The sequence below is a fragment of the Lytechinus variegatus genome, chromosome 18 (genome assembly GCF_018143015.1).
Source record: "Lytechinus variegatus isolate NC3 chromosome 18, Lvar_3.0, whole genome shotgun sequence".
Taxonomy (NCBI): domain Eukaryota; kingdom Metazoa; phylum Echinodermata; class Echinoidea; order Temnopleuroida; family Toxopneustidae; genus Lytechinus; species Lytechinus variegatus.
In genome coordinates, this window is record NC_054757.1 from 3,459,346 (window position 1) to 3,473,554 (window position 14,209).

General features: G+C 35.2%; 1 pseudogene; it reads right to left on the bottom strand.

Annotated features, from left to right (window-relative positions):
• The window catches only part of LOC121431865, a 45,241-nt pseudogene extending 37,466 nt beyond the window's left edge, over nucleotides 1-7,775 (bottom strand).
• Between the last annotated feature and the right edge of the window lie 6,434 nt (nucleotides 7,776-14,209).

Consider the following 14,209-nt stretch of genomic DNA (forward strand, 5'->3'; position numbering starts at 1 on the left):
AAACTCTTCAAAATTTCAAGAAATGATATGTCAAAAGGAAAAGCTTCTACATAATAAATTTCAGAGAAATTTCAATAGAAAATGCCATTTCAACTTCTAATCAATATGCAGGTTTGTACCAGCATTTCCCACCATCAGGAGGTACAATGTAGTTCATCAATTTAAAATTTGAAGTCAGGGTCACTCACCACATAAACTAAGACCATGGCAAGCCTAGGAAGCAGCTGTACAGTGTAAAGTCTACATATTTTTTTTTGGGGGGGGGGTATTCTTGTTGTCTATTTGAACGGAAAGGAAACTCTCAGGAAATATACAGTTTAATGAAAACTAAAGAGAGGATAGAGAGAAGCAATTTCAAAACAGTTTTTTCAAAATTGGTTACAAAATGAGAAAGTTTGGAAAGGTCTCAATTTACATTCTATGGCGATCCTCAAATTGGCATTGTTGAATTTAAAGTTACAAATGGCTGTTTCATTATTAGCTATTCGTAAGTTAAGAGCAACTTTACAAACGATTGGTGATCCTTTCTTACGTGCTAACTAATCACCAATGAATATTTAATGGTGAATATCAATATCACAAGAAAGGATCACCAGTCATTCTTAAAGTCGCTCTTAACTTACGAACAGCTTCATAAAATGGCCCCCAGGTCTACTACTAGTCAAACTCTCCATTCACAGGTGGTTTTGAATCAGGGTTCAACCCATGGTTTATGCAGTCTGCAGATATCATCGATTTCATCCATTTCATCCTTGCATAATTCAGCCTATACAGTGCGTCCCAGAATAAACGAAACCGAGATTGATCGACGATGTATCATAACTTATTCTTCATCAAATTTCATAAATGACCCATCATTTTAAACCTTAGGGTCTCCTCATTCATTTGAAGAAATCTATATAACCCATACGTCACGCATGAATACGTAAAAACAATTTAAGGAGATATTGACAAAGCATTCAATAATAAATGCGCACTTTGGCCACAAATTGACTTGTTCTGAAGTTCCACTGTTCATATGAATAAATAAAAACAAACAGTAGACTCATTAATATGTCCAGTAGACTCATCAAGGCTGTATAACCTTAGTAACAAGCATGATTCTTTGATTTTTCTGTGTTTGCACAAGCTGTTTTGTCCAGAATGTTTCATTTTCCTTTAATGGAGAATGAAACCTTTGGGACAAGATAGCTTGTTGTGTGAAAAGAGAAACATCAAAGAAACAGATCAATGAAAGTTTAAGAAACATTAACATGAATAAAAAGAAAGTTATGATCATTTGAACTTTAGATCATTATTGTAAAGTAGATCCTTCCATTGGCAATGCGACAAAGATGTGGGATGTCACATGTGAACAACTTTCCAAGTTACTTTTGTAAATATTTCATTTAATTAAAACTGCCTCTTTATCACATCTATCAGACGATCATGTATTCTTTCTCCTTTCCTTTGCTTTAAAGGAAAATGAAACCATTGGAACAAGATAGCTTGTGCGAAAATCAAAAAAAGTTTGAGAAAAATTGGATAAATAATAAAGTTATGATCATAACTTCAGGTCATTATTGTAATGTAGATCCTTTCATTGGCAATGCGACAAGGATGTGTGAACAACTTTCCCCATTACTTTTGTATATATTTCATTTAAACTGCCTCTTTTATCACATCTATCAGTAGATCATGTATTATTTCTATAAAAGGGCATATTGTAATACAGATTTTCAAAGGATACACTATGGATAAAGGGTTTGTATCACCATAAGAAAGAATAGCAACTGAAAAAAGAGACATTTGGGGGGTATTACATGTACATGGTCCATCAAAGGGAAAGTTGTTCACATGTGACATCACACATCTTTGTCCCATTGCCAATGAGAGGATCTCCATAGCATTAGTGATCGCAATATTCAAAATATTAATGCAATAACTTTCTCAATATTTGTCACAATTTCCTCAAACTTTCTTTTTAGATCTTATTCTTTGATTTTTATCTTTCCACACATGCCCATGCAGTTGTTCCAAGGGTTTCATCCCTCTTAAATAGACAAGTGTGTGTACTCACGTGATTCCTTTTAAGATGACCTTTTCTTGACCTTTCTTGCATTTCTGCCCAATATCTACTGTGTATTGAAGATTATGACAAGAAATTGTGGTTCCTTGGTCAAGGGACATATTCTAAATGAACAAAGAAAGAAAAGATACAGGCATGATTATCATTGAAAATTCACAATGAACCCCAGCAAAAAAAATCAATTAAGAAACAGGTAAATGAACAAATAAATTATTAAATATGTCAGTAAGTAAATGAAAGAATACATGAATGAATAAAAGAATCAATCAGTCAATAAGTAGGCCTATACTACATGGAGGTTGTATCTTGAAGCCGAACAATGTATTGATACATTACCTTCATAATTATTGATTTGTAAGGTTTAACACATTTTCTAAAGAATATATATATATATAAGTTTACTGAGTTAACCCTAAAAGGAATGGGCTATTTGAGATGTATTGAGTACTGGGGGCTTGAGAGATCGGAAGGGAGGGGGGCCATGATAGCCCCCCCCCCTTCTGATCTCTGTCGCCACTTGCACAATTGCATCGAAATTTGGCATGCACATTCTTTACCACAAAAACTACAAGCCAGTAAAAAAAAATTCTGAAAATAATTCATTCATTTATTTTGAATAAAATGTGCAGATTCATTCATGAAAAAATTATTTACACAATTTCCCAATTAATAACACCCAATTTCCCTTCAAATTAATCATTTTTCTTCCCAGATGTCATCTTGAAATCTTAAAAGAAAAATTGTGAAAGTCAAATTTTTCCTCTTTTTGTTTTAATATATGTTTTTCATTGTTTTTTCAAAGGGAAATTTTTTTAATAAAAACCATTTAACAACTAAATTAAACAATAAATTAATTCAGCAGAACAATTAGAATAAAAAACAATCATCCTTTTATGAATTTCATCTCCCCTAGGCTTTGTACACAAAGTATATAAAAGGTCAAGTCCACCTCAGAAAAATGTTGATTTGAATCAATAGAGAAAAATCAGACAAGCATAATGCTGAAAATTCCATCAAAATCAGATGTAAAATAAGAAAGTGAGGACATTTTTAAATTTCGCTTACTTTTCACAAAAAAGTTATATGCACAATATAGTCACATGCAAAAGAGAGAATCGATGATGTCCCTAACTCGCTATTTCTTTTGTTTTTTATTGTTTGAATTATACATAAATTTTTGCGGATTTGAAAATTAATACCAACTTGACTGAAACACAAAATGTTAAACAATGGTAATTCCACATGTTCAGGGCGAAATAAAACTTAGTTTCACAGGACAATGAGGAGAAAATATGAATATTTCATATTTCATATAATAAAAAAAAAGAAATAGTGAGTGAGTGATATCATCAGTTCCGCATTTGCATACTGGCAAGGATGTGAATATAACTAATTAGTGAAATTATTAAAGCGAAATTTAAAAATGTCATAACTTTCTTATTTTACATCCAATTTTGATGAAATTTTCAGTGTTGTGCTTGTTGGAATTTTCTCTATTTCATTCAAATCTACTTTTTGTTGGGGTGGACTTGTCCTTTCATGAGATATTTTCGGCATGACATGGTCTCATAAAAAGTGTACGACTTTGTGACATTTTGCGACTCTATCTTTTTGTGTTTCGGAAATATCGCGCAAAGCGTTGATGGGAGCTATCATGCCCTCCCCCTGTTCTTTTAGGGTTAAGTTCATGAAGTTTGGTTTATTTTTTGTTGTTGTTTTATCATGCAGTCATTTTCAAATGTTGCTGATTAATGGTAAACATTTCATCCAAAACGGCATTTTATAATGACCTGGGCAATGTTTATGCCTTTTATTCATTTACATGAAGGGCAATCATCCTTCACAATTCTGTTCTTATCTGTTGCCAATCAGTTTGCCAAAGGGGGGGGGGCACTGCGATTTTACAAAATGAATACCACGCTGACATGCTCATATGCACTTTCAAAATAGACCCTAAAATCCTTCACTCTCACAGTAGGCCTATGGTACTTCAGTACGGTACCTTAAACAAGTATTATTGAATATCGAAAGGAATTACCCATCGTTTACAAAGGAGTTGAGACTCCCTGGTCTAAAATGTGAATTCAATCATAACTCAGTTTCAACAATATAAGAACTAGGAATCAATAAAGAGGTCTTCATAGGCCTGGGACTTTCAGGTATTTTTGTCTTCGGGTACCCGCGGTAATTTTCAGGCGGGTACCCGAAAATCATGTCGCATGAAATATGACTGGTGGTGTGGAACGACCCCATAATTGGCTAGAAATACTAGCTAATGCTAATATAACACTATTAAAAACACAATACTTTGTTCATAACCTTTTCTTTTTTTTGATAATTTGTTCCTTCATTGGCACCATAACGTCTCAAACTCTCAACCGCAGACACGCCAATTGTCCTCGCCATTGCGGAGGATTGCTGTACAAAATTCAATGTTTCTGTCTTTTATGTACTGGTATCTGATTCACTGCATTACAATAGTTGGAACATACACTACTTGAGTGATTTCAAATACAATGGCCAAAGGTGTGTTCACACTATATGTATGTACTGGCCTGGCCTGGCACAAGTCAATGATTACATCTCCCCTTCCTCAAAGAAAGTTTTACAAACATAATTGCTTAACAAATTTTCATGAACCTTTAATTTTGTTGTTTTGGACCTAGTACAGTATTCAAAATTACAAACTACATAACTTTCAGTTTCTTTTCTTCTTTTTTTTAACAATATTGCTTAATCTCAAAACTGATTGCTTTTCGATCTAGCAAAATATCATCACTTTCAAAACCTTTTTTAGATTATCATTTTAGTTTAAAACGTTTTGTCTATATGTATTAAAGGGGAAGTTCACCCTGAAGAAAACTTTGTTGCAAAAATAGCAGAAAAAATAGTAAAAAATATTGGTGAAGGTTTGAGGAAAATCCGTTAAAGAGTAAGAAAGTTATTAGAGTTCAAAGTTTTGGATTTGTGACGTCATAAACAAGCAGCTGCCTCATGTGTTATCAATATAAAATGTATGAATTTCAAATTTTGTATGGTTCCTGATGACTTAATTTTGTTTTCTTTTCATGATCGGGTGTGAAATGATTTGTCTATTGATATACAAAAGTTACAGTGGAAACCATTTTCAATTTTCTGAGAAAATGACATTTGATTTTTTACCATTCTCTATGTAGGAATGCTGCTCGCATATGATGTCACAAATCAAATAATTGAAATTCTAATAACTTTTTAATTACTTGATGAATTTTTCTCAAACCTTCGGCAATATTTTTTATTATTTTTTCTGCTATTTTTACAATAAACTTTCTGTCAGGGTGAACTTCCCCTTTAAACTCTAATTTTAAAACTCTTAATATCTGTATCAATTAGGTACCAACTACCTAATATCGGTATCATTTGGATACTTCATCGACTTACTTGTCAAAGTCTGCCACAGAGAAAATAGTACAGGTACATGCCTTGATTTTCTCCCATTTTTGCAAATGCACTTGTGTTCAATTAACCCCAGGCCCAGAAGCAGTTATCTGAACTTGTCTTGGCTAGAAAAGCTTCAAAATGCTGCAGCTCATCCAGGGAGGCCACAAAAAGTTCTGTCGCGATACCTCTCTTAATTCTTTCAAAATTCATAACAAAATGGCCAATCAAGACTGGGGTAGAAGGAGAGAACTTTTCATTTTTTTGACGTTCCAGTCTGTGCCTCGAATGTCAGGATACTGCCACACGATAGACCTTCATCCATATATATAATCGTGGTAAGTGCATAATTTCTGTTTTCACAATTTTCTTTCCAAGTTATTGAGACCACAATCTACCCTAGTCCCATGTCTATTTCTAAATTCGCAGGCCGGAGCTCCCTGGGTTAGCGAAAAACTTGTTTAGGGGGTTATTTTGCACACAGAGAAAAAACTTGTTTAGGGGGTGTTTGGATATAATTTGGCCACGAGTGTGTACACAATCTACCCTAGTCCTATGTCTATGTCTAAATTGGCGGGTTGGAGCTCCCTGGGATAGCGAAAAACTTGTTTAGGGGGTGTTTTGAAATAATTTGGCCATGCGTGTGTACAGCAATACATTTGACCCACCCCCCCCCCCCCGGATACACACACACTCGATTTCTGCTTAAAAAATTGACGTAGTAAAGCCATATTTTGGAATTTGGTTTCCACTACACACTCTCCCATCATGTTCTAGACTATTGTTCACTGCTACCACCATGCCTGTGGGGAATCTACAGGTAGGATTATGGTATGCCAATGTTGTACTGAGCACACACTTTAAATTCATTCAAATATCACTTTTGTGACCAAAATTACTTATTTACATACAGTTGCATTTTAGTTTTCATTGGTAACATGGGAATAATTTTTGTATTCACCAGAGCGCTCAAAAACTTGAATTTTGGGCATATTCTTGTGTACGCCCTCTATTGGTGGAAAGTAGTATGGCAAGAAAATTTCCATTTTTTGATCTCTATTTTTAATTAAGAAAAAAAATGATTTAAAGAATCAGTTTTAAATAAGAGCCAAGTTGTATGAATAATAGGTGTAATGGAAACTGTCAGTGTAAAAAATCAAGCAACTGCCCCAAAGAAAAAGAGAAAATAAGCCAAACATTGCCACCCTTATTTTGCCACACATGGAGACATAACTGAGAACAAGGTTATATCATAACCTTGTTCATTTGAATGAGTGGTTTTTATTACCGTACTTAGTTATTATTTTGAACCTTCTCCATATTTCATTTTCAATTTTGGGTAGCTGTCGAAAAAGGAACTCTTACCCTCTGACCCTCAGCCCTAGCTCTGCCCCCGGGGGCACTCGACCAAAAAGTGGTAGGGGTGTGCCGAGACAAAAAACGGGGGCTTATTGTAAAAAGGAGGGTCCTCGGAACGGGCTTTAGAACTACAATTTTGTAAAAACGGGGATCCTTGGAACGGAACGCCAGTGTGTGAGTACGTGCGTATGCACCCCTATGGAACGGGCATGCGTGCATGATGCAGCTAGCGCGGCCTCCGCCGGGTGCGCTAGAGCAGAGAAGATGGTCGGACAGCGCTCGGCGGCCGCTTACCAAAATTGCAGCAGATCAATGCGACCGGAACGGCGTAAAGAAAAATATGCGAAGCTTTGGAGCGGATATCTTTCTTCTTTTTTCTCGATAAGAACAAAATGCTATGCCTTGGAGCGGCTTTCTTTGTTTTTTTCTCAATAAGACAAAAATGCTATGCCTTGGAACGGAAATTTGGGTGTAAAAATGGGGGTCCCCTCCGCGGCACATACCCACTATGCATTATATACTGAGTGCCCCCCCCCCCGGGGCTCTGCCTCTAAACGGTTAGGCTTTAGCTCTTCACCATTGCACTACTACTACAAGGCATCAACGCATTCACCGGAACTCACATTCAAGTCACCCCGCATCCATCGGCTCGCAATCTCTCACAAATGCCCAGAACTACGGCTACGGCAACGCTACGCACAATTTCCAACCAAGTGATCTCGATTTAGTCGTAGGGTATTGAGCTAGATTCAATTCTTTTTAGAATATCAATTATCAATTCTATCTACTTACCGGGTCTTGTGCACGGATCTTCTGAATAAAAATTAAAAATATTGAATCATAAGTCAAGAGCGAACAGATGTTCGGATGTCAAACTTAACTTCAAATCGTATGCAGGAGATCCATATCCGGAGAAACATAAACATCTAGCTAAAATCGTAGCGCGGCTATTGGGCCTGGCTAGCTAGGCTAGCTGCTGGGCAAAGGGATTGGGCCTGCGCTGCTAGTTGCCACGCCCACAATTCCAAAAGGGAAATCCCGAGAATTTCAAACGATGATTGGGGGATGGGGGTTCCCAAACCAGAAGATTCTTGGGAAGTATTTGGAAACAACATGAGGATGCAGTGGCATACCACATGGGGGGTACGGGGTTGGCACCAGCAAAAAAATTGAGGCAATCAAAAATTAGTGGACGCGCGAAGCGCGCTCTAGAGCCAGGTATGAGACATTAATATTTTGAAGGACTGTGTATAGCGAGTATTCACGGGGGGGGATTCAATTCATGTTTATTATATAAGACATTGTAAAAACAGTACGAAGACTGACATATACAAAGTAAACAGAATAAAGGAAAAATACATGAAATGAAAACAAAAGATAATCAAACAAGAACATCAGAGTAGAATTATACATGTTAATATTGCACTCGAGGTTCATACACATTACATAAATATCATCGATGGGGGATAATGCCATATAAATAAAGAGAAAAAAGAATGAGCGAAAAAACACAAAAATATTGGGATATGTTGATTGATTTCATTGTAAAGAGGGAAAACACTGTTGTAAAACAGCAGAAAGAGATTAGGACCTACTTTTACACACGCATGTTTTACTTTATACAAAATTCCTATGTCTATTCATCACCATTTCTGCACTTCATGATGCTCCTTCCAGGGGCAGGGGCCGCGGAACCGGGGGGCTGGGGGGGGGCTTCAGCCCCCCCCCCCCCACTTTTTTCCAAAACCGTGTACAAAAACGCAAAAATGACCATACGATTGTGATTTTTAGCATGGTCAGCCCCCTACTTTTGGCTCAGCCCCCCCCCCCCACTTTGAAAACCGTTCCGCAGCCCCTGAGGGGCTCACTTTATTCATCATCCCAGTATAGCTTCTGTATGAGCTGCCATAGGGATTACTACATCAAGTATCAAGTAAACAATATACAAACATGAATTACAATTTAGAAATACATAAAATACTTAGTAACTCATACAAGAAATATATTACTTGTCAATAAGAACGATACTCAGAAATGTAAGAAAAGAAGTTTCTGCTAAGGTTAAAGTGGTTCATATTTATGAACATTTCTTTTTAGAATGTCGCCGTGTATTTATACCATGTGATATTACCTTACTTCAATGAGAATGAATAAATACCTAATAACAGAGATAAATTTAAACCAAATATTGATGTCCAAACATTTACGTTTCCCTAATGTCGCATATTTACTTATTCTTTGTTTTTTTTCAGTGTTAGTCAAAATACAAAGGGCCAAAATATGGAGCCCTAACATATATGGTGTAGGCCTAATGTAGGTCTATAAAAAAATAAAAAAATACAAAAAAAAATCGCTTTTCAGAGATAAACTTCACAATTTTTAAAATACGTTTTTACCATAACTATGATACTCATGGCAAGATTTGAATCTCATCTCTAATTTGAAACCAACAGCTGAGCAAATCGTTTACCCATGGCAGATTACAAACAATAAATGTTAAGGCATATCGGAAACGATTGGCGCCCACAGTGTGAAGTAAGATTGCAACGAAAGTGAAAACTCTTATTAGCCCACTAGCTTTCTGAAATTACAATATGTTGATTTTTTTGGAGAGGTTCACTATCTTTTTGAGCACCACTGTATATCTGTACGATATATTCATAGTAAAATTTTATTTCATTTACAATTATATCTAGGCTTATATGATATATGAATTTCAATATAATGATAAAATTATGAATTCAATTTAAAGGTCAATAATTAAGTCCACCTCAAAAAAATCTTGATTTGAATCAATAGAGAAAAATCAGACAAGCACAATGCTGAAAATTTCATCAAAATCGGATGTAAAATAAGAAAGTTATGACATTTCAAAGTTTCGCTTATTTTCAACAAAATAGTCATATGAACGAGCCAGTTACATCCAAATGAGAGAGTAGATGATGTCACTCACTCACTATTTCTTTTGTTTTTTATTGTTTGAATTGTACAATATTTCAATTTTTACGAATTTGACGATTAGGACCTCCTTGCCTGAAGCACAAAATGTTAAAATAATGGAATTCCACGTGTTCAGGGAGGAATGAAACTTCATTTCACATGACAATGATGAGAAAATAAAAATATTTCATATAATAAAATACAAAAGAAATAGTGAGTAAGTGATGTCATCAACTCTCTCATTTGGATGTAACTGGCTCGTTCATATGACTATTTTGTTGAAAATGAGCGAAACTTTGAAATGTCATAACTTTCTTATTTTACATCCGATTTTGATGAAATTTTCAGTGTTATGCTTGCTGAATTTTTCTCTTTTTATTCAATTCAAGTTTTGTTGGGGTGGACTTGTCCTTTAAAAATACATGCATGTATTTTAGTGCATCATGCATGACCAAGTAAGATGTAACGTGTCACCAATAAGGACGATTGCAATAATACTCAGAAATATATGAAGTTTATACTTAGCCTGTAAATAGTTAATTTATCAACAAAAATTTTCAGAACATTACATTGTATATATAACATGTGAGACTCCAATGAGAACCAATAAATGCAAGAACAGAGAAAGATTTGAACCGAATATTGATGTCCAAACAGTGACGCATACATTCCAATTCTTTGTATTTTCGTTGGTTGTTGAAATATAAAGAGCCAAACTATGAGACCCTAGCATATAAGGTTTGGGCCTATGAAGGGTTTAAAAAAATCTTTATTTGATGAGTATCATATGTATATATATTTTTTTTCATTTTATGTAAGATTGTGTCCGACAGTGTGAAGATTGCAATGAAAGCAACAACTATTTTAGCCCACTAGCTTTCTAAGTTGTTGATATTGCATTATATCCCAAAAATTTTTGGTATAAATGCATTGAATTTGAACCAGAAAGGCTGAAAGGTGTATGTATATACAGGTATGAGTATATGGTATTGTGGAAATATAATTATGTAGATATCGAAATTTGTATAGTTCAATGCATGATAGGCCTATTGTGCACAACTGATGGTGGATGGTCATTATATTTTATTACCTTGAAATTATAAATAAATTTCAGTATATTACATTTAAATCGTAGACAAGTACCAGTATATAGTCAAAATTATGACATTTCCAATTCTTGCAAGAATGTTACTTGACGTAGAATATATCACGCGTGACTATCAACACAGGAAATTAATATTGATGACATAAAATTTTAACCAAATATCGAGAATATTAATATCCAGACATTGACTTTATGGCTAGATCACCATGATACTATTTCATTGTCGTTGAAATAATAACAATAATGGTAATACTAACGATAATAATTGTAAACAACCGAGCGATTTCTATAAATGCTCATTACAATACTTAAAAGGTGATTAAATAACCCAAATATACAATTAAGTTTTACGGGAAGAGGGAAGCCATGCTGTCTCGTCAAATTATATAACAAAAAGTGACTTATTTAGGACCCTATTGATACTTTCTTTAAAAAATGTGTTTTTAGTTTTGGTTTGAACAAGGGAACACATGATGCATTTCTTGTTGAGGAATGGAGACTATTCCAGAGTTTGGGTGCAGCACTAACAATTATGTATAATCTTTGGAAGAAATTGAGGCAATGAAAAGATAAACATAATAGAATATAGATTATCGATGACATAACATTGTGAATATATTATGTTTGCATTATTTTAACTTAATGAATACATACAAATCACTCCAGCACATGACTGCTATAAAGGTGAAAATCTTTAACGCTATCTATGTCAAGTTCCTTTATTGCCTTTTATATTTTGAAAATTGTGTATGTATGCTTATGCTGAAAATATGCGAAATGAAGTATATCCCAGTACATCGCAGCTGAATATTCTATTGAATATATTAATATGTACTTTGTGTAATTATGTCACCAACGAAATTAATCAAAAATATCGCTCAACAATTATCGATGATACATCATGAATATGTTCTGTCGGAAATTGTTTTACCGAGGATCAAAGCGGATAATAAATCCACTTCTAACTTTTGACATATTCCTGTGTTGCATTGTATATAAGTGTGATATGTCCGTCCAGTTTGCAAGAAGTCGAGATTTTTTTTCAGTATAATATATATCGCATAGATAAAAGGTGTAAATGAAATTACAAATTCGCTATGTGGCCAGGTGAGTAGGGTCCATGTAAATACATTATAAGGGTGTTCACAAAACGATGACAGAAGACTGAGGACGCGTATTCAGAAGACATAATATTCAATTTATAAAGAAAAATAGATAAAAACTACACTTTTCCCGGAGAACGCTATTTAGTGAAGTACATGTAAAATGAATGTTAAAGAGTTAAAGAAAAAGTTGTTTTTTATAAGATTATACACACCTAATACCATTGCACAAATCAAGACCGAAAACCAAAGATCGCCTCTGGGCATGCGTTAAACAACTTTACTTTAAAGGACAAGCCCATCCCAACAAAAATTTGATTTGAATGAAAATACAAACATCCAAGAAACATAACACTGAAAATTTCATCAAAATCGGATGTGAAATAAGAAAGTTAGGACATTTTTAATTTTCGCTTAATTTCACAAAACAGATAATATGCATATGTAAATGAGGATTTGATGAAATGTGAAATATTCTAAATTTCTCCTCATTTGTCCCATGATCCCCGGTCAAGCAAGGGTCCGCATGCGAACTTTGTCGGTCTCGACGTTTTGTAAAAAAAAAAACGAATCGTAAATAATAAACACACAATAAATGTATTTGCCAGCGTTACCTCGTATATCGCTGGCAAATGTTGTTTATACGGCAATAAGTGGTGAACACTTATTGTTCTCCGGCATGCGTGACGGAATTATTCAATTCCGTTGCGCCGAAGGTGTTTCATTTGAATATGAAAAGAGGGGATGCGAGATAAGGGTGTGGTGTTGTCGGGGAAGTCATTCTAGCCTTCCAAGGACCGCACACTAGCACGTTATTTGATATGCAGTTCTTTTTAAAGAGTGAATTAAAAAATGATAATTGGTAGGAGACGTTGTTACATCAAAGTTTAAGTTGCGATGGCCATAGGGTTTTTTCAGAGTTTAGTGCTGATTTAGTTTTATTTCTCTTTTTTTTAAACCCGGGCATAATTAGGGCCCGGGGGGGGACCACTTCCATTCACAAGTGGATACCATGCGCGACCATGAGGTCTCGAAAAGCACCCTAAACACGTAATTTCAATATTGTGAAAATGCACCCCTTAACAAGTATTGGCCTGTGAAACCCTACCCTTAACAAGTATTGGAAACAAAACGATACTCTTGGCAAACTTCCCTGAAATGAACCCCTAAACAAGTACAGGAATGTTTTATTGTTACGGGTCCTTCGGTCGTCGGCTTTAACTTATTTGGTTTAGTACGACCCCACGTTTTACACCTCGCGCAAATCGGACTCTAAACACGTAGTGCTGGGGCAAAAAGGACATCCTTTATAAAACATTTTAATTTTGTTTTATCATCTCCTCAAATTAGACCCTAAACACGTAATTTTTCGAGTGAAATAGATACCCTTTTTTCATTATTTTTGTGTTTTTGACACCCTTATCACGTTACGTACGTAACGTGCCCTATCGTGAAAAAGACATCCTTTTTACGTGTTTTTTTGGTCGCGCATGGTATCCACTCGCCAATGTAAGCGGCCCCCCGGGAATTAGGGTTAGGGCATAACAGTTTGATTAGTTATGACTTCACATGATTAATGTTAAGAGGTATAAAAATATTATATATGTATGATTCTCAGACAGAATTTTTTAGAAGTTGTTTTCATACTTTGAAAAATGAAAGTGTTGATAATTTTGAAATAAATGCCGTATCTACGTGCTAGTAGCTCGGTAGCTCGGCAGGCTATATCCCAAAAATAGTGTATATTTTGTTATTTTGTCAGAGTGACATCTGAATGTGATGGTTGCTATGGGTGATATTATGTGGTAAACGATGTTAGGATGAACTGATCTACCTACATAGTTTAGTGTATATAGGGTCTTTGGGCAAAGACTAGATGAGATCTGAATTTGCGCAATACGTGCCTTCTCTTTATGAGTGTATTGATCCCACTGCAAATGTCGGCTATGCATTGTGGATACTTCGTTTTATTCCGCTTGGTGAATGATGCCGGGGTTCGAAGTTCGAACCTTGGTCGTTCCACACGCGCCATCCGACAATTTTCATCTTAACTCTCATGATTTTTGTTTCATTTAATCTTAAAGACTTATCATAATCAAGATTTGTTTGATTGGTTTCAGGCTGTTTGTTTCATCGCGAGGCTCTTTATAATTATGTGAGGCGCGATAGCTCAGTCGGTAGAGCGGGAAATTCGTATTCCGGTGACCCGGGTTCGAT